The sequence below is a fragment of the Cupressus sempervirens genome, chromosome 8, assembly GCF_028749045.1.
Source record: "Cupressus sempervirens isolate cs-2001-9-10 chromosome 8, ASM2874904v1, whole genome shotgun sequence".
NCBI classification, from domain to species: domain Eukaryota; kingdom Viridiplantae; phylum Streptophyta; class Pinopsida; order Cupressales; family Cupressaceae; genus Cupressus; species Cupressus sempervirens.
This window is the reverse complement of record NC_143125.1, coordinates 277,030,505-277,057,259: the sequence shown is the minus strand read 5'-3', so window position 1 is coordinate 277,057,259 and position 26,755 is coordinate 277,030,505. Positions and strand designations below refer to the sequence as shown.

The 26,755-nt window shown below is 38.1% G+C and overlaps 1 protein-coding gene across 1 annotated transcript in view; it reads left to right on the top strand.

The window, feature by feature from the left end:
- The window catches only part of LOC149542508 (5'-3' exonuclease family protein), a 157,711-nt gene that overhangs the window by 88,867 nt on the left and 42,089 nt on the right, over nucleotides 1-26,755 (top strand). The gene's annotated exons all lie outside the window — the stretch shown is intronic.

Here is a 26,755-nt window from a genome sequence, read left to right as displayed (position 1 = left end):
GTCTAGCTGTCCCATGTATGGCTGGAAATGTCTAGGACATCTCTTGATTATCCTAGGCTATCCAGACAAATGTTTTTTGTTGTTTTAAAAAATCAAAGAATTCACAAAATAATAAATAAATTGTTCCCACCCCTTATCCAACCCTAAGAAAACATGTTCATTGTTCATTTGTAATAGCTATTCCTTTGTGCTAACATCTTCCTACCACTCTCTGCCTCTTGGTTTTTTGGTCAGCACTCAGCAGTGAGATCATTCATCAGCTTGAACCCTGAAGACATTCACACAGCTAGACCAGGTTACCACTCCACAGTCTGGACTACTACATTTCAAGCTGTTATGTCTATTCTACTTATGGCTGTGAAAGTCAGTTTTCCCTGTTTATTTAAATTTTTTACGTAACACTCGGGAACTTTGCTTATAGTTATTTAAAATATAAACTCAGTATACTATCACACAACAGTTCAAAACCACAGTTGAACAGTGCAGGCAACCTCTAAAAATATCTCTTTGATCTTTGACATAGAAAATGAGCATTGGTGGTAGTGATGATAATGAATTAGTGAAGAAGTTAGCCCAAAGGAAGTTGAGAGGAGTGTTTGAGGTTCTTGTTCGTTTGTAAATATAAAGACAAGTTTTGTTCCAATGCCAAAAGACCGCTTTACATGTACTCTCTTCAAGAGTTTGCATAAGGCCTTTTCATCTGTAAAAGACCCTTTCTGCAGCAGGCATTGGTTGTGTCATGATTGCACAACTATTTTTTTTGGGAGCTATTGTAAAGCTTGACACTGTTGATCAAGTGAGAATGGATATGGGATTAGAGTTTGTTAGGATATATTATCGGAATAGTGGGAAAATGTTGGGGAGAGAGGCAAAAACTACTAGTACTACTTTGTGATGTCTATCCATTCACTATGTATTTTTGGCGCTTGGTACCCCGACTGGAAGGGAAACTCGTGAAGAAGGAAGTGATCAACTGACAAGAGTGTAGGTGTGACCATGTAGGAGCTTGTAGCTGAAGTGTGTGGTGCTGAAGTCTGGAACACTCTTGGATGTAGAGGACAAGGCATCAGCAATCCATGTATCTAAAAAAGGTGGAGAGATCCCGCAAATCCTTGATAAGGTAGTAGAATCTTCCCCGATCTCATAGTAAATAGGGAAGCAGAAATTGAAATTATCATCGGTCTCCGACTCCTCGATATTGCAAAGTAGGCAAACCTATTACTCTCTTTGTAACTGATGATTGGTCTTTATGCGAAGCTAATGAAAGCTCACTCTGAAGGAGCCAACATGATTTTGAGGGATTGTGACCAATGATCATATAGGTATGGGGCACAGACAATGATCCCATCTAGAATCTCCAAAAATTCTTTTGCATAAAAACTCATCTTAAGACGAAGGCCTCCATGGGGATTAACCTAGATAGAATGAGTGAAATGTTTGTAGATGTTTGTCTGACGTACCAAATCAATGGAACCAAGAAGGGAAACAACCTTCGCAAATCAGCCTTGAGCCCTCCCAGAAGATGCAAAAGAAGCAATAGACTCAGAAGAATAGAGGGCAAGGAAGGGATACTTACTATGCCCAATGCAAGAATCGACAATTGCCCTAAGATGGTGGAGAAACCTAATCAGATCAAAGATGACCTCAAAAACGGGAAGAAGGTGAGACAAAGGGTGCTTGATGATGTTGGGTGTTTCACTAATACATAAGAAGTTTATATTATTATGTTTTTATTTTAATTTATTATTATTTGATAATGTTAATATCTATTAATTTTTTTTAAAATTACACACATATATTTAGTCTATATAGTTGGTAATTTGGTGTACAAATATCTAGACTCTTATCTTTATAAATCTACAAGGAACACATCTGGTCTATTGTCACAACAAAATGCAATGCAATCAACACCCCTCTTTATACGGTTATCTGTGCTATTAATCCCAAGGGGTATGTAGTTAGACCTGACCTATGTCTTCCTTTTGATGATGATAAACGATGAAGTTTATTAAGCCACTTTATTAAATTTATAGGGTTGATTCGGCCCCCATATTTTGGGAACAACAAATACATTTTTTATCTTTAGGGTTTGATGCTAAACAAACTAAAAGTTACGATGGGTAGGCTCATTATTGTGTAAAAAATCATACAAGATGGTGTAAATTTTATAAGAAGGGAATGCTAGAGATGAACCAACTTTCCTTTCGTCTACTCTCATTGATTATTATTTCCTTTGTCGCTTCACTTGCTCAATTAAGTGGGATAAGCTTACCTCTAGGCTAGCAAGGAAACTAGTTGTAGTTCATAATACTTCGAGACTTTATGATCAATATATTACCGAGGATCAACAATGTCCAATAGCAAGTTGAGATGTTGAACCTAAAGATAGTGGGTAGGTTGACAAGGTGTAGTGGACATGGGTTGGGCTTTAGATGAGATGTAGCTCTAGCCAAAAATTGGCATAAATAACTCTTCTGATATCGATAGCCTAGAGGTGATATAACATACGTAGTAGTAGTACTTTATTTTTTTATGACATTGTATGTCAATATTTGGAGTTCGATCAATGAAATCTGAAATTATTTCTAGTATTATATCATTAGCGATGAAGTTGATTCATGATATATTTTTTTGCTGTTATATTGCTGGCATTTTTGTCAATGTCTTAATTTTGACTTCATGTCACTCAATATTAGTTAAATATGTGAGAATTTAAATATCGCTATCAATAGCATTTCATAATTGATACATCATAATGCATTTTGGGCTAGACAGTATTCCATCAGTAGTAATATCTCTATTTCACATCGCTTTTATATGTGATTTCTCCACGCAAATGTGGGAATATTTCTTCAAGAAAAAACAAGAAGTTTCAAATCTCCTTAAGGCTTTTATAGAAAACCATATTGACAAGAAAATAAAGATGTTGAGGCCAAATAATTCTTGAAAGTTTTGTTTGAATGAACACAAGCAATTTTGTAAGTGGGCTGGAATAGCAAGGCAAAATGCAACTACATATATGCCACAATGAATGGAGTTGCATGCTATCTAATCAATTGATCAACTACATCAACTTTTCTAGTAAAACTTTGTAGGAGACATGGTGTTCAATGTCTTAGAGTTTTTGGTTGTGATTTTTATGTACATGTTATAAAAGGAAAAAAGAGAAAAGAAGATTGTTTATAGTCATAATTTAGTGTTTAGAGAGGTTATAAGTTTCTGAAACAACTAAAGGCGTAAAGGATGCAATTCAAAGTGCAAGATGGAGAATTTTTATCTAAATATGTATCATTAGAGGAGGTGAACCAAACCAGAAAGGAGGTTAAATCAAAGAATAATGTTCGATTATCTTTTTTCGTTTGCTATTTAGAACTATAAGGGGAGCCTTTGCTTCAAAGGCAAGTAAATTGTGGAGGAAGAAATGAAGGACTCAAATAAACAATACAACATAGGATTTGGTCAGGTTGTCTATTCGAAGAAAACATAGCAGTTTAAAAATGGGTGTTTGAGAAGAATTTTGATGTAGAAGGTAAACTGGAGAAGTTTGAAGTTCCTTTGGTGGCAAAGTGATATATATGGCAATAATTTATTTATTTTGGTGAGGTTTTCTCTGTTGTTGCTAAGTTGTATTCTCTTATTTTGTTTTTGTTGTTGCTATTGCATTGATTTTGATGTAGAATAGATTGATGTCTAGACAATTTTTCTACAGAGTCCTTTTGAAGAAATTTGTATCACAATCATGAAAACTTATAATCAAAAGAAATGAGAATTTGATTTGTAGGTTCAAAGATCCTTTAATGGCCTAAAACAATTGCAAAGAATCTAGTATTGTTTATATAATTATGCTTAGATATTGATGTGCTTGTCGATTCCCAAGATTTGGATGTAGAGGTGGAATCAAAGTCTGATGCAGGGGGAAGCTTTGTGGATGTGTACGAGTCACCGATTAAACTATTTTTCATCTTGTTGTTCCTTCATGTTTGTGGAAGTCATAACTAACATCTTCAATGATGTCTTGGCACTTTATATATGTGTAATGTCCCTTAGCTGTCTGGTTGATCTTTGTGCTTCTACGTTCTGCACTAGGAAGAGTGTTAGTATTCAAATAGAGTTATGAATCAAAATATTATTTAACAATTAAAGAATAACCCAAACTCCTAATTCCGGTTACTTCCCTTCTTAACGAGAAGCTGTGATCAGATACTTAGTTCTTGAAGGAAGGTTCTCCATTGTTCCAGGAGAACTCATCCACTAAGTATCGTCTTCTCACTATACCACTCCTTGTTAAGACCTATGGCTAATCGTTTTCGATTTAACCATCCTTCTTGGAAGATTCTTTCAATCTAGGCCTTATGGATAACCTCACTGGGTAAATCCATCCTTTCGTATGCATATAACTATATTATTCAGAGATACTTAACCTTTGCCTATATTCCCTTTTGATTCAGGGAACTAAATTGGTATTAATTTGATCTTCCTATGCTTCTGTCTGTTTATATGGTTCCCAGCTCAGTTATATCCTGGGCCAAATTACCTTGCAGTTTAATTTATCAAAAATGTATCTTGTCTGTTAAGAAGGAGAAGGTGATGTTCAATTGATTATTTCATGTTTTGTAGGTCTGTATAATTCAAAAATATACCGTCTTACTACTCTACTTTGCTCCTTGTCTGTGCATTTGATAATTTGTTTATCACTGATTTTATACTCCACATATATTGGTCGTCCTAGTGTGAGAGTTTCTCCTTGCTACTTGGATGATTCTGATCGTATAGGTGAATTCTTTGTTCCTCTCCGAAGTTATAGCAATTTGTCGAGAGTGCTGGATACTATCTTTGAACTTCCTTCATATGATCGCAAATGTGAGTGTTGTAGATGTAGCAGTAATAAGAACTGGGTGGTTACTTTACAAATATTTATAGCCTTTGATTCTTTGTGTCTGGCGTGCTCAAACAGTGTGATCCTCGCTCCTTTCTTGATTATGGATGCTTCTATGATGGGACGATATCGGTGTGGATGTATATGGAATGTGTCTGGGATGGAGATCATCCCTCTGTTAGTTCCTTACCCTCTGTATGCAATTGAATGCTTTAATCGGTTCTTCTTCTGTAGATGATTCTCGTGGCTTCCTTCCTATTTTCGGCAGGTGGCTTTAGTCGGGTCCTTGTTGATATAATAAGCGTTAGAGTTTATCCCGTGATGACTATCTTACCTTTTCGACTGCTCGGCTATGTTCTTGTCCTTCTCTCTTCTTCCTTGATATTGTGCTCTGCTTCTTCGACACCTCAGACTCTTACTTCCTCCTTTTCTAATCTTCCTTTCGGAATGATTTTTTTATATGTGGGGAGGGACTACTTGTTTAAAGGGTCATGTCCATTGATTGGTCGGCCTCCTTTTCTATTAGTTTAATCATATTAGTATTTTAATATTTATGTTAAACTTTCTATTAGTTCCATCATATTTGTATTTGAATATTTACATTATCCCCTTGTTTATAATAAGCATGCTTGTTTTTTAATGTTTGGAAATAATTAAACTAAGGGGTAAAGGGAATAGAAACTAATAACAATTTTTGATTTAAAATATTAATGATAATCTGAGGGAATATAGTTTCTAAACATTTATTTATTTATTTATTTTTTCCTCTGAAAAATCTAGTGAACATTCTTGTCTTTTAGGGATTATCACAATATGATTGGCATCGTGCATCTTCATATTACACTTTGACTTAGCATCGTATGCACGATGCGTAATCATATTACACTGCATCATATGCACCGTACGTCTTAATATTACATTGACTTGGCATCATATGCATGCCTTTTCATTTGTTGGTGTGGCGTTTTTCTTACCTCTCCTGAGCTTGTTGTTGTGGTCATTGCTTTTCTTTATGGTCGACAATGGATAGCAATCATGTGTAACAGCATTGGTTTTTCTTCTTGTCATGTGTAATGTCCCCAATTTTAATAAAATACTTAAATAATTAGTAGTCCCAAAATTTAGATAATATTATTTGGACCTTTAATTATTTAATAAAGGGGCCCAATTTTTATTAATTATCCGAAGGTGTTTTCCGTTTTAGCATTCTTTTGTAAACCCTCAAGATTTTTCTCCAAAGGGGTATTTATGTGCGACATGGAGGAAGTTGTTAGTATGTGATTGGGATTATTTCTTTGAATTGCGAATTCCTGTTGGAGTTATGTATTGCTCGCCATTTCAGGGGTGAAAGACCTTCACTCTTTGGCTATTCCGGTTTCGGTGAGATTCAACCCTCACCCTATTCCGATTGTGTATTACTTTATTTTTGATCTGACAAATTTGGAGCGCCATCTTTGTCTGCAATTATATATTTCAAGATCAGAACTACATTATCTGTATTTGGTCTATCTGTGCGATTGGCATTTATTTGTGCAAGTGGCGAATGTTTGGTTTATGTTATTAATTCCATTTGCACTAGGTTTGACATCACTAACGACAATGCACTCCAAGTCTAGTATCTCCATCCGCCACGACTATCCAATTCCTTCCCTGTACGACCATCTAGTTCCCTCCCCATACGACCATCCAATTCCCTCCTCGTGCGACCATTTAGTTCCTTCCTCGTACGACCATCTAGTCCCTTCCTTGTACAACCATCCAATTCCTTCCTTGTAGGGCTATCCGCTTCCTTCCCCATACGGCTATCCTCTTTCCACCGTATCAGCACCAATCTCCCCACCATACATTAGTCTCCACCACCTTGTACATCACCTTGACAACATTGCATGGACTCCCAGTTTAACCGTATGTCCTGTTCATTCACTGTATGGGCATCAACCTTGTATCCATTCAATACAATTACAAGCAAATTGGTCGTCGCACAAGTTTTTGGGTGTAATAGGAGTAGATTGGGTTCTCAGATAGAATACAAGACGTTACATTGTTTTCTTTCTTATTGGACGACAATTCATATTCAGTTTCCTTGGTATTATAATATATTTAACTTTCTCTATTATTATTATGGTTATTATTTATTATTAAATTTATTATATTAAAAATATATTATTATATTATATTGTATTATAGCCGTATATTATATTAATTGTATTAAGAATATTAAATTAAATTATATTTGTTGCATATATATACACACGTATCCATAGGCATTCGTGTCCCACCCAAAAAAAATAAAATTGGTGCATCTGCCCACCCGCTTCCACATCCAAATTGACAACTTACTAATTATGTGATGGGACTTAAATTCATATGAAGTGAAATTGATTAGTACAAATATTTAGAACATGTTGGTGACCATTTTTTTATTGTGATATGGCATGATGAAATGTTGCTAATTAGAAACAACAACCCACAATTATCAATTATATTAAATCTCAACACAAACTTGATAAGAAGGACCTTAGTGCTGTAAATCATATTTTGGACATGGAAATTAAATGGACCATATAGTTACTGCACTCTAGTTGAATAGAAAGAAAACATATTATTGTTCCTGTTTTACTTGGTTTAAATTGATTTGTAGAACAATATCCCAAAACTGCAATGCCCCTTTTTGAGGAGTAGTCGGAGATGATTGATTAGCTTCTTTGATTCTCATTAGCAAACTTCAGGATATAAGGGAATAAATCAAGTTAATTATTTTAAGTTGTCCAATGAAGTAAAATATTATGTATAACTTTATTTGAAATAATTTAATAAAGCTACTAAACTGAAAAATAAAAGAAATATTAAAAGTTCACTTTATTAATGAGCTTTACTGAAATATTTTAAGCAGGATTTAGAAAAGACCTTTGAGAAAGTTTTAAAAATTTAAAGGGAAATATAAAGGAGTTTGGAAGCTCATTTCTTCATGCTTGGTTTTATTTCTTAATTGTTGATTTTGAGAGCATTTTGTGAAGCAAAACCCTAGGATGAAAATCCTAAGGTAAATCCATTTTGATGGTGGAAGATCTACCCTAGCTGGTTGTATGTGATGCCACTCAAGTTTCACACTGGATTCAACATGTGGATGATTTTTGAATTTGTAAAGGCTTGTGCGATCGACACAAATTTCTGAGTTTTGAAGTTTTTTGAAGTTTACCAGGGAAAGCTAGATGACGCTTTTAATCTTTCTTGCTGATTACTGATTGGTTACAGTGGTTGATGAAATGGCAAATAAGAGTGCTCATTGAGATGCGATTGCAAGAGAAAATTGTTACAAGCTAGGCATATATCCATAACAGATTTGGCATCATTAATTTAACCTCTGTTGGCCACAATAAACATTCTGTGAAGGAGATAGGAATAAGGGAATCAGATTGTGTTGGCGTGCTACAATGACTTGGTCTGAGTATGGAAGACCCCTTGCTAGGTATAAACTTCGAGGACAAATGGGTGTTGAGTTTTAGGAGCAATATATCTAGCTCTCAAACTAGAATAGCATCACATGTAAGAACCAGAAATCTAGAAAATATATGAACAAATGACACAAATACTTATCCTGGGAAAACCTCCTGGAGGGAAAAACCTAGCCATGCCAAAAAAATTCTTTTTTACGGAAATAAAAATCAAGGCTGGACAAAACTCACAAGCTATGCATATATAGAAATAAGAAATTCTCCAAGTATCTCACAGATACTATCTTCAATGAGAATGATTTATTCACATATTTCTAATGTTCATTGAACATATACTATATTAATACTAAAACATGCCCTGCACTTATTGCCGAAGATGAAACTTTATACTTCAGTCACCAAAGTATCGACTGTTCATACACCCAGGCAGCTTTCGGTATTACACACACACAATCATGCTAACAGGTAGCTCCACACTTAACACCCATGCTAAAACAAGCAGATCATTAAAAAGTCACTGCCAACTTCTAATGCGATTACACACAACTAAAATAGCCTGCCAAAAACTTTCTGAAGAGTCCGTAAAAGTTCCATCCAAGAATATTTATATGCTACACACCAAAAGACATCGAAATACCAAGAGTGAGCTCTCTTTGAAGACAAGTCTCTTGACAGTTGCGAGAATGTACCACGACAATAGTAAAGGAAGCAACACCTTATAACGATTGTTGAGAATTAAATTTGAAGCAAACCGTTGCCACCATAAAGGATATTGGCAACGTGAGTAACCACAGGGACATCTAAAAAAAAGAACCACTAAAGAAAAGAGTATAATCTTGAAGGCAACATAGTCAGCACCACACTGACATCAAGAAGGAAATGCGTGGCATAATGAACTGCCAGTAAACAAGTGTTCGATGAACACATTGTGCATACAACAGGGATGAAGAATACATGCGAAGGATCTTCAAAATCTTTGATGCGACAAAAGGAAGAACAGAGTAAGGATATCACACAACAACAACATGAAGACCAAAATCTATCTTGTATCTACAAAACTTCAACACTTCCTCTTAGCAAGAGAGAGATCTTCAGTTTGTCATCTCATGGCAAGTGCACTTAGCTGCAACCAAAAAGAATATCAACAAAAATCTCATCATAGATTTTATCAAGAAAACATTGTTATCTCAGCATAAAAGTATTCACCATAGCTATTCCTAGAGGGGTGAATCAGAAAACAACAAATAAAGTCATGAAGTCACACACATGACTTCCACCATGGCTACTCCTAGATGATGCAATAGGGGATTTTACCTTGAGATGCTTTCTCAGAGAAGTAATCATTGACATAGAATTTCACCTCAGACTTGTCGCCTAGAGAAGAGCTCATTAACAAGGGATTTCATCTCGAATTTCTCCCTCTTAGAGAAGAACTGGTTAACAAGGGATTGCTCCTCGAACCTCTCTCATAGAGAATAACTTATTAACAAGGGATTGCACCTTGAACTTCTCTCGCAAAGAACTCATTAACAATGGATTGAAGCTCAAACTTCTCCCTCTTAGAGAAGAACTCGTTAACAAGGGATTGCACCTTAAACTTCTTTCAGAGAGAAGAACTCAGTAAAGCACATAAAATATCATCTGAATACTAAGACTCCCTCTCAATAGGGACAACATACTCAAGCTTAGATCATCACAATAAAAAGTTGATTTTAAGTTTAACCAATCAAGGAGCTTCAGCAGTCATAATGCTACACTAGCTTGTTGATTCTCAACAAAAGGATTTAATACTCTCCCTCTGCCACTCAAGCTCCCTCTGAATTTGATTTCTGGAACTGAATAGTCTTCTTCTGAATGTCATTTCTTCCTCTTCAAAGAAAAAAATCAGAATGATAAACTGTATAGATTCTTCCTCTTCGAAGAAAAAAATCAGAATGATAAACTGTATAGATTCTTCCTCTTTGAAGATTATATGTGACACCAATTCAGTCCTATGGCTGCAAGAAGCATCTTCATGTACATTTTTACAATCTGCACGACTTTGCAAGTATTCTCTCATCATCCCATTGCTTCTTAATCAATCCTGCAACCCAGAGAAATTAATAATAATTCATAGAATCAAACTATCTTGAAGAGATATATAGATCAATACTGAAGACATACATGTTTGACTAATTCTAAGATTATTGAATAAATTATCCTTGAACATAATTGAAAGGTTCAAACATAAAATACTTCAAGAGTACCTATACTTATCTCTCAAATGCATCAATGAGTCTGTTTAACAATTATTTCTCTGATGGAACTTCTTCTACATGTAACTCTCAAGATTTAATCGTCTCAATCACTTGAAATGCAATGATGAGTGATCCAATCACTTCTGAACAGACTATTGACTTGAGGATCACACTAAGACCAAACTGAAGGAATAAACAGTCACCAACTAGTCAGCCGTATGCCCCCAATTAAATTCATAACCCTGTTGAAGCCAAAGCATCAAGAATGTAGAGGCGCTAATCCTTCATTTGAAGCCCCAAACGACCTTTGGTAATTGTCGTTCAATCTGGTTCTAGATTAATTCCTTAAACTTGGCTTTGATACCATGTTAAGTTTTTGAACCAGAATAGCATCACATTCAATAACCAGAAGCTCAGAAAAATATGGTGAACAAATGACACAAATATTTATCTTGGGAAAATCCTCTTACTCGAGGGAAAAACCCAGCCATGCCAATGAACTTCTCCTTTATTGAAATAAAGATCAAGGCTGAACAAAGCTCACAAGCTATGCCAATACAGAATGAAAGAAATTCTCCAAGTATCTAACAGATACTAACATATTTCTAATATTCATCAAACATATACTAATGTAGTACTAAAACATGCCCTGCACTTATTGCTAAAGATAAAACTTTATACTTCAGTCCCAGATGTATCAACCGTTCTTACACAAAGGCACACATGCAGCTTTCAATATTACACACATACACTCATGATAACAGGTAGTTCTGCACTTAAAACCCATGCGAAAGCAGGCAGCTCTCCAAAAACCACTGCCAACTTCTAATGCGATTACATGCAACTAAAATAGCCTGCCAAAACTCTCGGAAGAGTCTGAAAAACTCCCATTCAAGAATATATATATGCTACACGCCAAAAGACGTCGAAATACCAAGAGTTAGCTCTCGTTGAAGACAAGTTCCTTGACAATTACAAGAATACACCTCCACAATATTAAATGGACACCTCATGAAGGGTGTCGAGAGTTAATGTGAAGAAAACCATTGCCTTGAGTAACCACAGAGACATCTGAAAAAAATCAACCGCCAAAGAAAAGAGTACAATATTGAAGGCAACATAGTCAACACCACATAGATGCCAAGAAGGAAAAGCGTGGCACAATGAACTGCCAGTAAACAGAAAATGTTCGATGCCACATATTATACACACAACAACATGGAAACCATGTGATCTTCAAAATCATTAACACGGCAGAATGAAGTATGGAGTAAGGATATCACACAGCAGCAACATGAAGAACATGATAAAGAGAACCAAAAGGAAGAGTCAGCGCTTCATTGGAAAGTATGTAGCGATCATTAAAGGTAAACGATCTATCTCGCAGCTACAAAACTTCAACACGATAGCTGTTACTATAGGGTTGTTGGCAGCCATGTTGGCTTTTGTGTGAGAGAATAAAGCTTATATAGATGGTGCAAATGTTGCTCAGTCTTTTCTATTCCTTGTAAAGAATAATATCTGCAGTTTTGATGCAATAATTACTTCCAAAAGGGTGAATTTCTAAGCCACAAGGGACAGGACAGACACTCAAATTTGTATTCCTCTATATGTAATGTCCCTATTTGTTGCAAGCATCAGAATTTCAGGGATTAGCCTAATATTGGATCCTCGTAGGCTAATAAGGATGGTTAGAGGGTTTTCTGAGGGTTGATTCATTTCCAACATTTAGGGATATATGGATTTGGTCTTTGTTCGATATCATTTGGACTCCATTTGCCATACTTACTATGTATAGTAAGTCGAGAGTAATAGAGATGGACCCTTTCTATTTTTAAAAAGTGTATTTGGTCACATGGGGAATTATGAGGAGAGATTCCTATTTCAGACAGCATAACAATTAGACAAGTATTTGAAGAGATATTAAAGTTCAAGTGACTTAAGTGATTTATTTAAATAGTTTAATGTTATTATAAATTTATAAAATAACTTATAATAAAGTCACTTTAATATTATAAAGTGCAAATATAAAGTTACTTTATGATTTAAAGTCACTTTATGACAAAAGTAACTTAAGTGACTAAAACAAGAAATTGGCTTTTTATCCCACATTGCCTAGTTGTTTGTGTCTTCCCTCTTATCGAGGTTATAAAAGCGTGGAGCTACATTGGGATTGACACCATGAAAAATATGATATTGATCAAATACATATAGTTGCTTAAATGTGACTGGTTATTTAAGGACGAAACCCCTTGAGATAGTGGAGAAGCTGGACGTAGCCCCAACACTCATTGAAGGCTTCATTCATACCAGGCGTGGAGCTGTACTTAGTGTTTTCATCATAGTGTGGGCAACATTCAGAAGTAAGTCAATAATACAGAGGAGGCATCTGGAGTTCTTTATACTAGCTGGTGTAAAACGTAAGTTAGTGTCCACTACATTTGATGGTTGTGTGAGGTGGTTTAGTAGCAGCAGTATCAATCATTCATATCTGGGTAGAACACAGGAGCAGCCAGTGATGGTCGGATTTCTATCAGCTGGAATAGGGCAGACGTAGTACTGCACTAGCTACCCGTAGAGACTATTATCAGTTGGATGTGGATATTGGAGGAGTGAAACTCAACTCTCATCAGGTCTGTTATAAATATTAAGTGATTGTAAGTCAATGTTTTAATGTTCGGATCATGAATAAGAATATATGATCTTGTTCAGTAATTATCCCTGCATATTCATTAGTAGACAGATCGTGGAACTAGGTTCGATGTAATGGGAGAGTAATATAATTTCAGTACTGCTTCCTTTCAAGTTTTCACATTATATAGAATTTCCTTAGTCTGCAACCACTGCAACCTGTGGCCAGCACCAAGTGGGAGTTACATAATGTGGAAGATGTGATTGATGCTGGAGATCTGTGTGGGAACAATACCCTTTTGCTTGTATGCATGTTGCCAACCATCTGTAAGTGATAAACTGGAGGGATAATTAGGTCTGCGATGCTTAACACCACTGATTTTGTATTTAGTGAAGTTCTGGAACAAATCTGAGAACATTATATTATTATTAGCAATCATTGGTTCAGGTCTACTTTTTTAGTCACCATTTCAAAATTAAATTTGGTTCCTTGCCAAGAGTTTGTTGTGTTATTTCTAGTTGTATGGAAATCTGATAAACTTGGCAACCATCCTCAAACCAAATAAACATTTGCATATTGAAGAAACTAATCAACATTCTTAGCACCCCGGTTGTACACCAAGTGTTTGGTAAAATTCCTCAAGTCAAAGTTTAATTTTTTATATCAGACCAAGGGGGATTATTATAGTGGTATCAGAGCCCAGTTTCCTGCCATCCTGTGGGGTAGGAAAGTTATTTTATCTTCAGTTTTGCTGTTGCATTTGGAGTAACCAGTACTCTAGCTTTTTTTTCCTATGGACAGATATAGGAGGATTGGTAGTTCTAGAAGCTGGTGGAGTAATGAGGAATTTAGCACGAAAATGCATTGCTTTGCAGGAGAGTATGGAAAAACTTAAACTTCATCAATTGAGGTTGGCAAAGAGCTTGTCAGATCCAGAGACAGTTGAGAGGACAACGAGGTATATGGTTTCTGCCTTTAGAAGGCCGACATCAAGATTGCAGGGAAGGAAGCTTGAGTTTTCCCCGACAGGTGTCCATGATGCAGATGTACTTGTATTTAGTACGATACCTACTAGTCCCATCGATAGTGTTGATGATGGACCCATTTCACAGAGATTAGTAGATGTGTCAGTACCCTTGGTGGATAGCAGCACTAAGCTTCAATACGTTGAGGCCCTAGAGTTATTGCAATTAGTGTCAAGACAATTGATGTAGTTGTTACTACTGATACTTCAGGCTCTCTTGAGGAGGGAATTATTATTGGAGATTTGCATGTGAGTTATCATAGTGTTGCTCCAGTAAAGGAGGCAATTGCTTCCCTAGGTGGGACTGATGCATGTATGGAGTCACCTAGCCATGATGCCGGTGATTTGGGTGTTACAACGGAGTTAGTAGATGTGGGTTCATGCTCTAGCGTTATTGATGCACAACCTGGCATAGAGTCATGTGTACAGAGTTAGGTGACGATAGTTGAGGCTCTATTAGGTGATGGAGATGCAAACAGTATGGGCACTTCTGATGATTTGTTGGATGATGCTATGAGTTGCATTGGGTATGATACCCCTTGTTAGATATTGGGTGATGACTCTGAGGAGGTTTTGGATGAGTCCCAGGATCGATGTTTACAGGATCTTACTATTGAGGTGGAAGCTGAGACACGTGGGGAGATTGATATTGTGAGGGCTTGTATTTCTTCTAAGGAGTTGTTTGAGGTACATAGTAGTTGTATCTCGGATGCAAAGTTGTGCAAGGACAATAGCACATGTATGAGTGATCTTGTGGTGGACAGTTCTGATTCAGTTTCCTATCACAGTGCAGTTAGTGAGACACAGAGCTTGCATAGGAGTCGAGGGTTACAAATGCATCATATGACTTATCACTTGAAGGGGAGTGATAGTGACATTTCTTCATCTCTTGATCGTTATGATGCTATTCGTTATATGCTAGCAACATTTGGTTGGGGTGCCCTTATGTCAGATGAGCACGGTGATAGTACTATTTCCCTAGTAGAGGTTCATGCGCTTCGAGAGGCTGTTAGCATCTTGAAGTATAGTTACTCACAATTAGTTGATGACAGAGATTACCTTCTAGAGTGGGTTAGCACCTGCTATGAGACATTGGACTCACTTGGGAGCTTGAGGTGATGGTGGACTCTCTTCTATATACTCAATTGGCTCTTCAGGAGTCAGAGTCACAGTTGGATTAGGTTACTATGGAGTTAGAATGGGTACAGTCAACACCAGCCCTAGACCCTGTTCAGTTACATATTGTGGTTGGTGGTGAGTTTTCTTCTATGGTTAAGGATGGGGACGTGATGATGTGGCCAACACATTCATCTAGGATATGAGTGTAGTACATATAGAGGAGGTGAGAGCATTAGTGGAGATGGGCTCTCATGGTGATCTGCTTCCTTCTATTGGAAGTGAATCTATTTCTTCTTTTCATACAGTTAGTAGCATTGGACAATGGATGCAAGTTGGATTACTTGTAGAGTCAACACATCCATGGGAGCCCAACAAAGTATAGAGATAGTGGTCGTGTTACAAATAGCTTCAGATGTTCTTATCTCCATAGTATAGATGGATTTGAGTTCAGTGTGCTTTGGAAGCTAAGTGACAATGCTATACAGTCCAAGCGAGTCTCATTGGTTGGCTTCACCACTTTGGGCATGATGAAGTTGAGATTAGAGTTAAGTAGCAGAAGTTGGAGGATGTTCTTGGTAGGCTTTTGTTTAGAGTTTGGGATCCTTCCAGCGCATCAATATGTCAAACAGAGCTCACTGAGGATTTTCCAGCAGGTTAAATAGATAGTGCTGTTTACTAGTTACATCTTCTCTCTTCACCGATCTTGGTAATTTTGAAGAGAGTTTGAACTTCTAACATTCTCTTGATGTCTTCAGTTTGAATAACCTTTTCAAGGACAAAATTCTTTGCTAGAATGACCACTTTTTTGTAAAGATACTACCATATCGACTACCTTTAAAAAAATATATTCCACTATGGTATAATTTCATTGTGTTGATGTGAATTTTGTGACAGCTCCTGCATGTAGAATAAAATATCAAGTATCCTATCTTCTCATGAATGAGGAAACCCAATATGCTAAACAATATGACAATTGTGTTATTAAATAAGGTGATTCAAAGGTTTACACTATAATGTGATTTGTTGGTAATCTCAAGGGACTTATGCTATTCATTCAATGGGACTTCAACTTTCTAATGTGAATGATTTAGCAATTTGAGGTTTTCAATTGCTTCTAATAAAACAAAGTACAAAAAAAATTGGGTTTGGGAATTGTTTATCGTATGGGGTAAATGAATTAATGCAACAGACAATAGACAAGAACAATTAGTACTCCTTTTATTACTCGCATATGCCAAAGACATTACATTATGCTTCTGATGATGATTACAATGATCTCGGAGGGTGTATATATACTTTCCTAAGAACCTTCCTGAAAGGCCGTCGGCTACATAGCAAGAACTTTCCCAATGGGTCTGTCGGCTACACAGTATTTACCGACGACATACGTCTTGTCGGCTAAACAATATTTACCGACGACATCATCCCCCCCAAAAAGAAAAGTAGTCTTCGGATGACAACACAACAAAAAATAACTAATTATAAAACAATGTAAACATCATGGACTAGAAGGCTGTGTCTCTACTGTGTAGATCTGTTGCGTCATAGCTGATACACCTATTCCGTTCGGACCTTTAAATCAGCTCTGATCTATAAGTTCTCCTCCGCTACCTCCTTCAACATCAATGTGACCTCATGCAATTCTACTTCTTTCTGATCATGTGCTTTCCTTGCTGTTTCCTTCTCCTGTAGCGTTGTTGCAAGTTGCTAATCAGCCTCTTGCTTCCCTTGTCTAATTTCCTCGAGTTGTGCTCCGCTCTGTTTCCCAAGCAAACTGCTGGGTGGCAAGTCGGTTGGCCATCTCCTCTCGAGCCTTCTCTACGGCCTCCTGAGCTTCTTGCCCAACCTTTGCCCGCTATCTCTCTGTGAGAACCAACTCTGCTAGGAACTTGCTTCTCTCGGCAATGTCACTGAGGCCTGAATGGATATCCTTATTCTTTTCCTCCACTATAGGTATAGGATGTTGCGACTGTACCCTTCTTTTTGGTGCCTCCGCACTTTGATCTCCTGCTTCTAGTGATGTGGGGACCTTGACCACCTCGCTGTTCGACCAAATTGCTTCTAACTGAAGATCCTCTCGGGACCTTTGGCAATAGGGGCAAGTAATCATTGCCTTAGGTAATCACTCGCCCGACTCGTTGAGCTAATCTATTCCACTGCTGGCATCTGGGGTTCTGCTTCCGGCATGCTCAAATCAACATCCTGATCCGCCACCTCATCCAACAGGGTGTTGGCTATTGTGACTACTGCATCCATCCCAATCACCTCTAGTCGGACTTGCTCCTATGTGCCTCCCTGACTGAGTCCTCCCTCTGTGGCTATCGACTCTGCTACAAGAGATGGTTGTGGCAAACTTATTGCTATTGATTGAAGTGATCCTTGCTCCGAAGGTATAGGGGTCGATTCCTGAACCACTGGCTGAGGTTATGTTCCCATAGGTTGTGTGCCCGTAGGTGATGCTATCCTATGGCTTACTAAAGGTTGGGTAGCCGCTGAATGTGAGACTGATCCTGCTACTCCTGCTGCTGTCTGTGATTTGGGATTTAGAGTGACTGGGGTCATCACCATTGCATGCCTAAACTGTCCGAAACCTGGGATGTGAACAATTGCCATAGTGTGCATATGCGGAGCTGAAAATGATGGCGTAGCTGTTATTGGTGCAGCTGTCAACTGCCATGGAAAGCGAAGTGGGGTTGCTGAAATCACCTCGACTTCCTCATCATCTTCCTCCTCATCTTGCTCGACCTCCTCCATTTCCTCTAAGTCGTCCTCCTCACAAGATGTATCTTGGCAGTCACTATCCGTGTTACCGGATTCCTCCATCTCCTGTTGTACCCTCTTCTGGCCAACGCCTTTTTGCCCTCCAGGTGTGTCTAAATGTCTCCACTGCATTATCGGAGGCTCATTGGGTACTGCTGGACTTGGCTGTATTTCCAACTTCTCTTGGGGTATCGTCCTCGCAGTTGCCTCTAGAAAGAGTCCGATGGCATAGTGCGGCATTTAAAATGTTTTATGCTACAATGTCATGAACTCATCCATGCGTGTGGCCAATAGAGAAGCCCAGTCATAAACCTTCCCATTCACGAGTCCGTTCATCATACTGACCAGCGGAAATAAGATATTTGACGCCCTACTGGACCCTATAAGTCTACTCTTTATCACGTCCATGAGACACCGCCAATGGCCTTCTTTGATGTCAGATTTCCGCAACCCTCTTCCCCTCTAGGTGCTAGTAAGGGCATCTTTCTTCTATTGTACCTGATCCTTGCACACTAATTCCACTAGCTTCAATTTGCTCTCCTTGTCCATCTTTCTTGGCTCATTGTCAATTTTCTTTCCTCCTTGTGCCGTTCTTGGTATGCCGAATACTCTGGTGAAGTGAGCTGGCTGGAATGATACCACCACGTCATATCCCAAATATGGAACTGAACTCTTACTGGAGTGCCTGTCATATGCCCCAATCATGATATGCAAGACGCCCTCGAAATCCCAGATACAAAAAACTGGCATCCGGATTTCCCACTCCACCTGTGTCTTTTGTATGCTTGCTTTGATGAGGTGGTCATCTGGATTTTCATTCCACCATTTCTTGCATTCCAACCCATTCAACCCTTCAAATGCTACATTTTGCGGTGTTATCTGCACATCCGGCTGGTTCTGTACTTTGGCCCTTTGCTAGCCCTTGTCTTTTCCGTGTGGCCGTGCTTCAGAAGGCCTTGCCTGTGTATTTTGACTCATAGCTGAATTGTGATCAAGTTTCTTCCTCCAAGCCCTCTTTCTAGCTAACTACATACGTATTATTCCTTTGTCAAATGTCGTTAGGTTAGTTACTTCTTCCGTACAACTATCTATTGCAGAATTCCCCTCTTTTAGAATTTGACCTCTGATTGTAGGGGCCCCAAGCCACTTATGTATTTATTATTATTATCCCTCTGCTTCTCCTATACATCGTACGACTGCACGGTCACCCTTGCTTCTCTGCTATACGGATACTATCTCTTCCCTTGTTCAGTGTAAGTCATAATGTACAGCCTCCTGGGCTTATGAGCACAAACCCTCCTGCAGATGATTTGAAGAATGAATGCCTTGGAATGCCAACTCCAATACAGCTTCAGTGCTTATTTGTGGCCTCCCGAGCTTCTTGCCCAGCCTATGCCCGCCGTCTCTCTGTGAGCACCAACTTTGTCTATCTTAATTAGTCCTTTCTTTTCTAACTTAAACAACTACACAAAGGAGGGTGCTATCTTTTAGGATGCTTGGATAATTTTCAAATTGCTATCATCCATTTGAATACCCAAGTTTGGCACAATCCAAATGAGCATTCGCACTTGACGTTAAGTGCTCGCAATGAGTTGAAACCAACCTTACATTGCCACTTGCGATCAACAAGTACCAAAAGGTATGGACATAAGTTTCATTATGATTCACCAACAATGAAATCTTCCACCTTTTACTAAACTACTTAACACCTACTATTAAACTTAAACAAATCATGCTTTAAGTGAGTAGTTGAAACCATAGTTTAAATTCTCGCCGACTTATCGTCGATAAGTCAACTTATCGCGAGAAGTTCAGCACGGCGAGAAATAACATGATTTTTTCGCCAGAATTTGATGCTGAGAACTTCAACTTATCGCGGCAATAAAATGGCGATATACCGGCGATAAATCGCCAACTTCTTGTGATATTTTAAGAACTTCTCACGAGCGGCGCCAGTTTATACCTGCATTTGATAAGAACGTCATTTCATTTTTTTTTGCTGTGTTTGGCGTCTTGGGTGGGGAGGAGAAGGGTTTTGGAGCAGCACTTAGGTGTTTGATGGCGATTTGTAGTGATTTTCAGCGGATTCGAAGCTCTTTCCAAGCAAATCCGGATCCACATGTAAGTTTCTCAATTTTTTAATCTTTTGAGTTAAACTTTTTTTGTCTTCCCATACTTGCATATCTTGCATTTGTAATGTTCTCTAATACATTTTACGGTTATAGAGTGAATGAGTCATGATAAAGAGGCAAAGACCTAACACCATCTTTTTGCAATTTTTCAAAAAATAATAAAGTTTTTCTCAATAATTTCAAAACTTTAAGGCATTAACATTTTTTGTTTTATTCTCTGATTTTCCAGCAAATATGGCTTCCTCTACATCTGGGGCAGCAACATCTTCTAGTGGTCTCGTAGCATGTCCATCTGGATTCATAGGCACGCGCCCTAAAGGGGCTAGAGACTTTGCATGGAAATATGCCTTTGAAGGAACAGAGTATAATAGTGTCATATGCATAAAATGTGAAAGACAAATCCGTGGAGGCATATCTCATTTAAGTACCACTTTGCTGGTATAGAAAAGTGTGACACAAGGATTTGTGATGCGATTATGGAGGAAATAAAAAGGGAGATGATTGCTTTGCTTAGTGCCCAAGAAGAGAAGAAGTTGAAAAGGGAAAGGGCAAAATTGGCCATGAGGGCAGCCATTTACAAATTGCAAGGTATGTTTCCTTTTTAAGTTTTAACAATCATTTATTATTTTTTAATCATGACGAATGCTCGTGCTAAAACAATTATCAATTTATCATGATTCATAATGAGATAATGTGGGTTGTGTCATGTGACTAGGTATCCTAGCCACCCTTGATGAAGAAGAAGAAGCAATTGAGGGGATAGTGGGCTCTTTTCGTGGCCCAAGGATCCGCGTATGGAATGCACCTACTCGTGGCGGGTCCTCGTGCTCAACTTCCACTTCTACTGGGTCTAGTAGACCGCAAAGCTCTTGTATTGATGGTTATTTTGTGCATAGAAACACACCTGGAGCACAACCATCATTGGAGGGTACTAGATGGAACCGTGATGTGCATGTGCAATTTGACATTCAATGTGCTGATTTTTGGTTTTTTAACAAGCTCTCCTTCAATGTTGCAGCAAGTCCATATTTTCTGAATTATGTGACTGGTTGTACAGTAGCAGGAAAGGGCTACAAACCACCTACTCCTGCAGCCTTGAGTGGGAGGTAATTCACTTGTTTCAAACTTTAATACTTTTATAGTTTTACAATTTACTTGTTTTTGTTAAAAGTAATTTTTCTTAATCAAACTCGTGTACTTAAAGTGAATATCATTTTTTATGTTGTGCTTGTAGATTGTTGAAAGATGTTGTTTTTAGGGGCAAAGAAGTGGTTGAAGAGAAAAGGTTAGAATGGGAACAGTATTGCTGCACCATACTTTTAGATGGATGGATGGATGGACGAAACCGTACCATCATCAACTTTTTAGTTTTTTGCAAGGATCAAGTGATCTTTCTTAAATCCTTGGATGCCTCGGACAAGATAAAGACGGTTGAGACTTTCGCTTGAATGATAGAGAATATTGTGATAGAGGTTGGGGCTGAAAATGTGGTCCAAATCATAACCGACAATGCAGCAGCATATGTGGCAGCGGTTAGGATCTTACAAGAAAAGCATAACACACTCTTTTGGTCTCCTTGTGCAGCGCATGTTATTGACCTTTTTTGGGAGGATATAGGGAAATTGGATTGGGTGAAATCGGTTGTAGAGGAAGCAAGGACGATAACAAAATATATCTACAATCACCTTTGGGTCCTTCGCTTGATGAGAGACTACACCAAAGATGAGGAGTTGGTTAGACCCGTGGTCACAAGATTTGCAACTATTTTTTTAATGTTGCAAAGTGTTCTTAAACATATGAATCCTTTGAGGCAGATGTTTGTGTGTCCAAAATGGCTACAGTCAATTTATTCAAAGAAGGTCGATGGGCAGAGTGTTGCACGCATTGTGTTTGACGTCCAGTTTTTTGAGCGAGCTTCAAAAATTGTGGATGTGAGTTGGAAACTTCAAAATTTGATTTTTTTTTTGGTATTTATTAATCAAGTCTTTCATTACTATTTTATAACCCTACTCTCTGATTAATAATTGTTTTCTACTTTTCAATTGTAGGTGGTGAAGCCCTTGGTTAGGGTTCTCCGCTTGGTAGATGGGGAACAAACCCCAATGGGGTCCCTTTATGAGGCCATGGATAGGGCGAAAGAGGCTGTAAGAAATAAGTACAAGGGAGAGAGCCTAAAATTTCAGCCCTTATGGGATATTCTTGATAGGAGGTGGAGCAATCAGCTCCACCAACCCATTCATGCAGTAGGGTATTTCTTCAACCCTTGTTACTGCTTCTCTCCATCATATGCAGATTCCAATGGAGAGGTCATGGAGGGCTTTAGTGAATGCATGCAGAGGATGGTACCCGACATTGTAGTGAGAGACCTTATTGTGGCCGAGATGGAAGTGTATCAAAATGCAACGGGCAAACTATTCTCCTTAGCCTTGGCAAAGAGAGGCAGACAGACTTAGACACCAGGTACAATATTTGGAATTTCGAGTCTCTCACATGCATGTTAAGTAGATAAATAAGCTACATAAACTTGTCCTCATCTTGCTTTCTAACTCTTTAATATTTATCTTGCAGATGCTTGGTGGCGAAATTGGGGTGGTAATGTCCCTGATCTGCAAAAGCTTGCTCTTCGCATCTTATGTCAGCCTTGTAGCTCATCTAGTTGTGAGCGTAATTGGAGCTTGTTTGAATCTATTCACACAAAGAAGAGGAACAAATTGGCACAAAAACGCCTAAATGACCTTGTCTTTGTGCATTATAACCTCAAGTTGCGCATAAGAAAGGTCACTTGATCCATTGATAGCAGCAACAACTGAGCCACTTGATCTGGATGACATACTGGACAGTAGAGGAGCAGCCTTCACTGTTCACTAAGGATGAGATATATGAGTTGGAGAGGGAGGCTATGGAGGAGGGTGGTTTTATAGTGGGACTAGACAACATTTAGGAGGGTTGTGAGCATGAGAAGTCTGAGGACAGTGATAGTGAGCACAGTGATAGTGAGGATGAGGATGATGAGGAGTCCTTGCCAGGGCCAACACCAACACCACCATAGACGACTGCTACAGCTAGAGCTGCTAGACCCCCTCCCTCTCCCATAGTTTTTACTAGAGCTACTGGGATGGAGAAGAGGAAGAAGTAGACTAGTTTCATATTGAACTTGACATTTGTATTTGCTTATATTTTGAGTCTTTGACAAAGACAATTCAGTATTTACTATTTGTAGCTTGTTTCAAAGTTCAGAGTCTGTAGACTGTGACTACATTGGCATTCTACATGAGGATGCAATTTTGTTACTTATTGCATTTATATATATCTAGATCAGCTTGTTTGGTTTGTTTACTCATTTACTAACTCAATACATGCATCTACTTATTGAATTTTGTGAAAAAAATGCATTTTTAATTAAATTAAAGTCATATTTTAAATTCCCGATATTTTCCCGAGAAGTTGCTGATTTCTCTTCGATATTTGCCGAGAATTTTTTTTTGGCCTCACCGAGAAGTGGCCGAGAACGAGAAGTTGAACTATGGTTGAAACAATGCAACAATAGAAAATAATACAAGTAATTCACTATGAAATCAACAACAAATTTGCAATTACTTTGGCAATAGTTTTATTGAAATCTCCTTTACAAATGATTTGAGCAAGCTTTATATAAAGGCTCCAAGTACAATGAATGACTTAGATTGATTCAAAATCAACAACGTGTTGTAACATTATCACACATCATCCCATTGCAAATAGGAACCCCAATTTTCTCGTTTTAGTGTTCTAGTTTTAGTCTCCCGTCTCTTGCCAGTGTGAAGTTTAAGAGTTTAATCGAAGCTCAAAGTTTTTCAAAGTTTAGGAGTTTCATCAAAAAGTAAAATGAAGAAAGCATGATCAAATGTGTATTTTGGTGCTATTGCAGGGGTGTATAGGTAGTGCCCCCAATGGGGTCAAGGGGTAGTGCTCCTTGTAGTGGTCTATGGGCAGCACCCCTTGTGGGGGTCTGGAATGTGTATTTTGGTGCTATTGCAGGGGTGTATAGGTAGTGCCCCCAATGGGGTCAAGGGGTAGTGCTCCTTGTAGTGGTCTATGGGCAGCACCCCTTGTGGGGGTCTGGGGATAGCACCCCTAGTCGGGCTCCTTGTAGTGTCAAAGGGAACCCCCAGGCGTGCTTCCTCTTGGAATATAGGGAGGGGTCATAAGGGAAACACCTCTATCCTGATGGGGGTACTGCCCCTTGAGTCCGTTGGGGTGTTTCCCCTAGAGCCCAATTTTATTGTTGGAGTACACTACAACTTTGAGTTGTGTATTACACTCTTGTTTTTAATCTTCTTGGATATTACTTGATGTATAGTTATACTTGTTGTCTAGAATGCAACTTTTTTTGATGGGGGGGGGGTGTGTTGGATGATATTGTTGGTATACTATGATTATTGTTGTGTTCGATGATATAAGTTGAGTCATAACTAGTTTTGCAGAGGGAGGAGGCACAGGCACAACGGACTTCTAGGACTAGACCTACCTCTCTAGTGGTTTCTGCTAGAGTTGTTGGGAAGGGGAAGATAAAGATGTAGACCATTTTGATGTTGTACTTGTATTTACTTATAGTTTTACAAAGAGAATTTGCTATTTTGAGTTTGATTCAGAGTTAAGACTATCAGGCTATGGCTGCCTACTATCTGCATTCCACAAGGATGCTAGTTTGTACCCTATTTACATTCAAATATTTCTAAACTCAGCTTGTTTATTTTGATTACTAATTTATTGACTCATTAGATGCATCTTCTTATTGAAATTTGGAAAAAGAAATGCATTTATAATTTTAAGTATTTTTTAAGTTCTCGATAAGTTGCTGATTCATCTCCAATATTTTTTTTCGCCCTTTGCAATAAGTTGCTAGTAACAATATTTTGAACTATGGCTACAACCACCTAGGATTTCCAAAGATCAAGATTGAAGGAAGAGTTCAAATGGTATAAGATAAAATAGCATTCACATACAAGGAAAACAAACACAACTAGGACTTCATTGCCTCTGAAGAATTTCAAGACAGGAAGAAGGATGGATGGACAAGGGAATATTTCAAAGACATCTATTAGACTTCAAAGTTCACACCAAGAAGCCCAGGATCTTGAAACTAGTTTGGGATTCAAGTTCAAGCTCAGACACATGGTCACCCCCTAGTGTCAGGTGCATATTTAGATTCAATACTTTCACTATGAACCTCTACCTCATCCTCAGTTAGGCCATGAGAGCTCATTGGGGCACTGCAATAAGCAATATTAATTCAGATTTTGAGTTTCAGCCTAGTTTGACAATTTTGAAATTAGAATGTAATTTTCAATTCTGAGTCTTGATAATCTGAACAAGGAACAACCAACATTGCGATGAAATATAAAAATGCATTTGCAGCTATGTCCATGGAATTATTATCAAAATAAAGTTCTGAAAAAGAAAGTTGAAACTTACAAAACAAAAACAAATCGTGAAATCCATCCTAGAATTGTATTTTGTATTTGAAAAATCCTTCCAACTTGGTGTAGAATCCTCTTCTTTCCCTTCTTCTTGCTCCTTCCCACCCCTCTTGCACTTGCAGCACCTCAGTCACTTTCTTCATCTCTCTTGCACTTGCAGCTCCTCTTCAATCTAACTGATGTAATGAAATTGTGAGTGAATGTGAGGATTTTTAAGGGTTTAATAGAGGTTAGAGGGCATGGATGGGGCCTACTTACTGTTAGGGTTTGACGCTTAGCATAATAATTTAAAATAAAAGTTTTTTAATAATTAAGCCTGTTTGTCTGCCTAGGGATGAGAGATGCATGGCGTCCCCAAGATGTTCTTGCATCTCCATCATTTCCAAGGTGTCCCCAATGAACTTGCAGTGCGGGCGAGTTGGATTGCCGATTCATTGGGGGAGATAGCCATCCCCAAAATTGGGGGAAAAGGTGGGATACACATCCTTGTGTTGCCCTGATTGTAACACAATGTAGTGGTTCCTGTAGTGATGTGCCTTTGAATATTAGCACAAGGATTATGCCTAAGCACAACCTAGAACTATCTTGTTGTTTTATGAATGATTGAGTCGATAGCGAGTGTTGCTTTTGCTGATTTTTTTTGGTGAAATAGCCTTTCAGGTTAAATAAATGTCATATTATGTAATGAGGGTGTCATTATTTTCTTTCTATTGCTTTTATAATAATGGTAGCATTGTTTCTCCCCCATGGCTTTATCTATATCACATTCTCTTCACAGTTCATGAAATAACATGGATCACAATTCTTGTTTAGAATTTGCAAAGAGTGAAAGCTTATGGATTAAATTATGTTGGGCAGTCAGGTGAAATTGATTCCAACCAAACATGCAAGCCACAGGGAAGCTTTTAGTTAATATTTTTAAGGAAGTTGCTTTATTCTAGAGTTTTTTAACAGTTTCTCTGGAAAAAGACTGCCCATACATCTTCCTGTGAAAGTCTTTGATGTAAAAAGGTTTTAAGTTGTTAAATATATAACCTGATAATCCACAGGTCCGGAAGTGC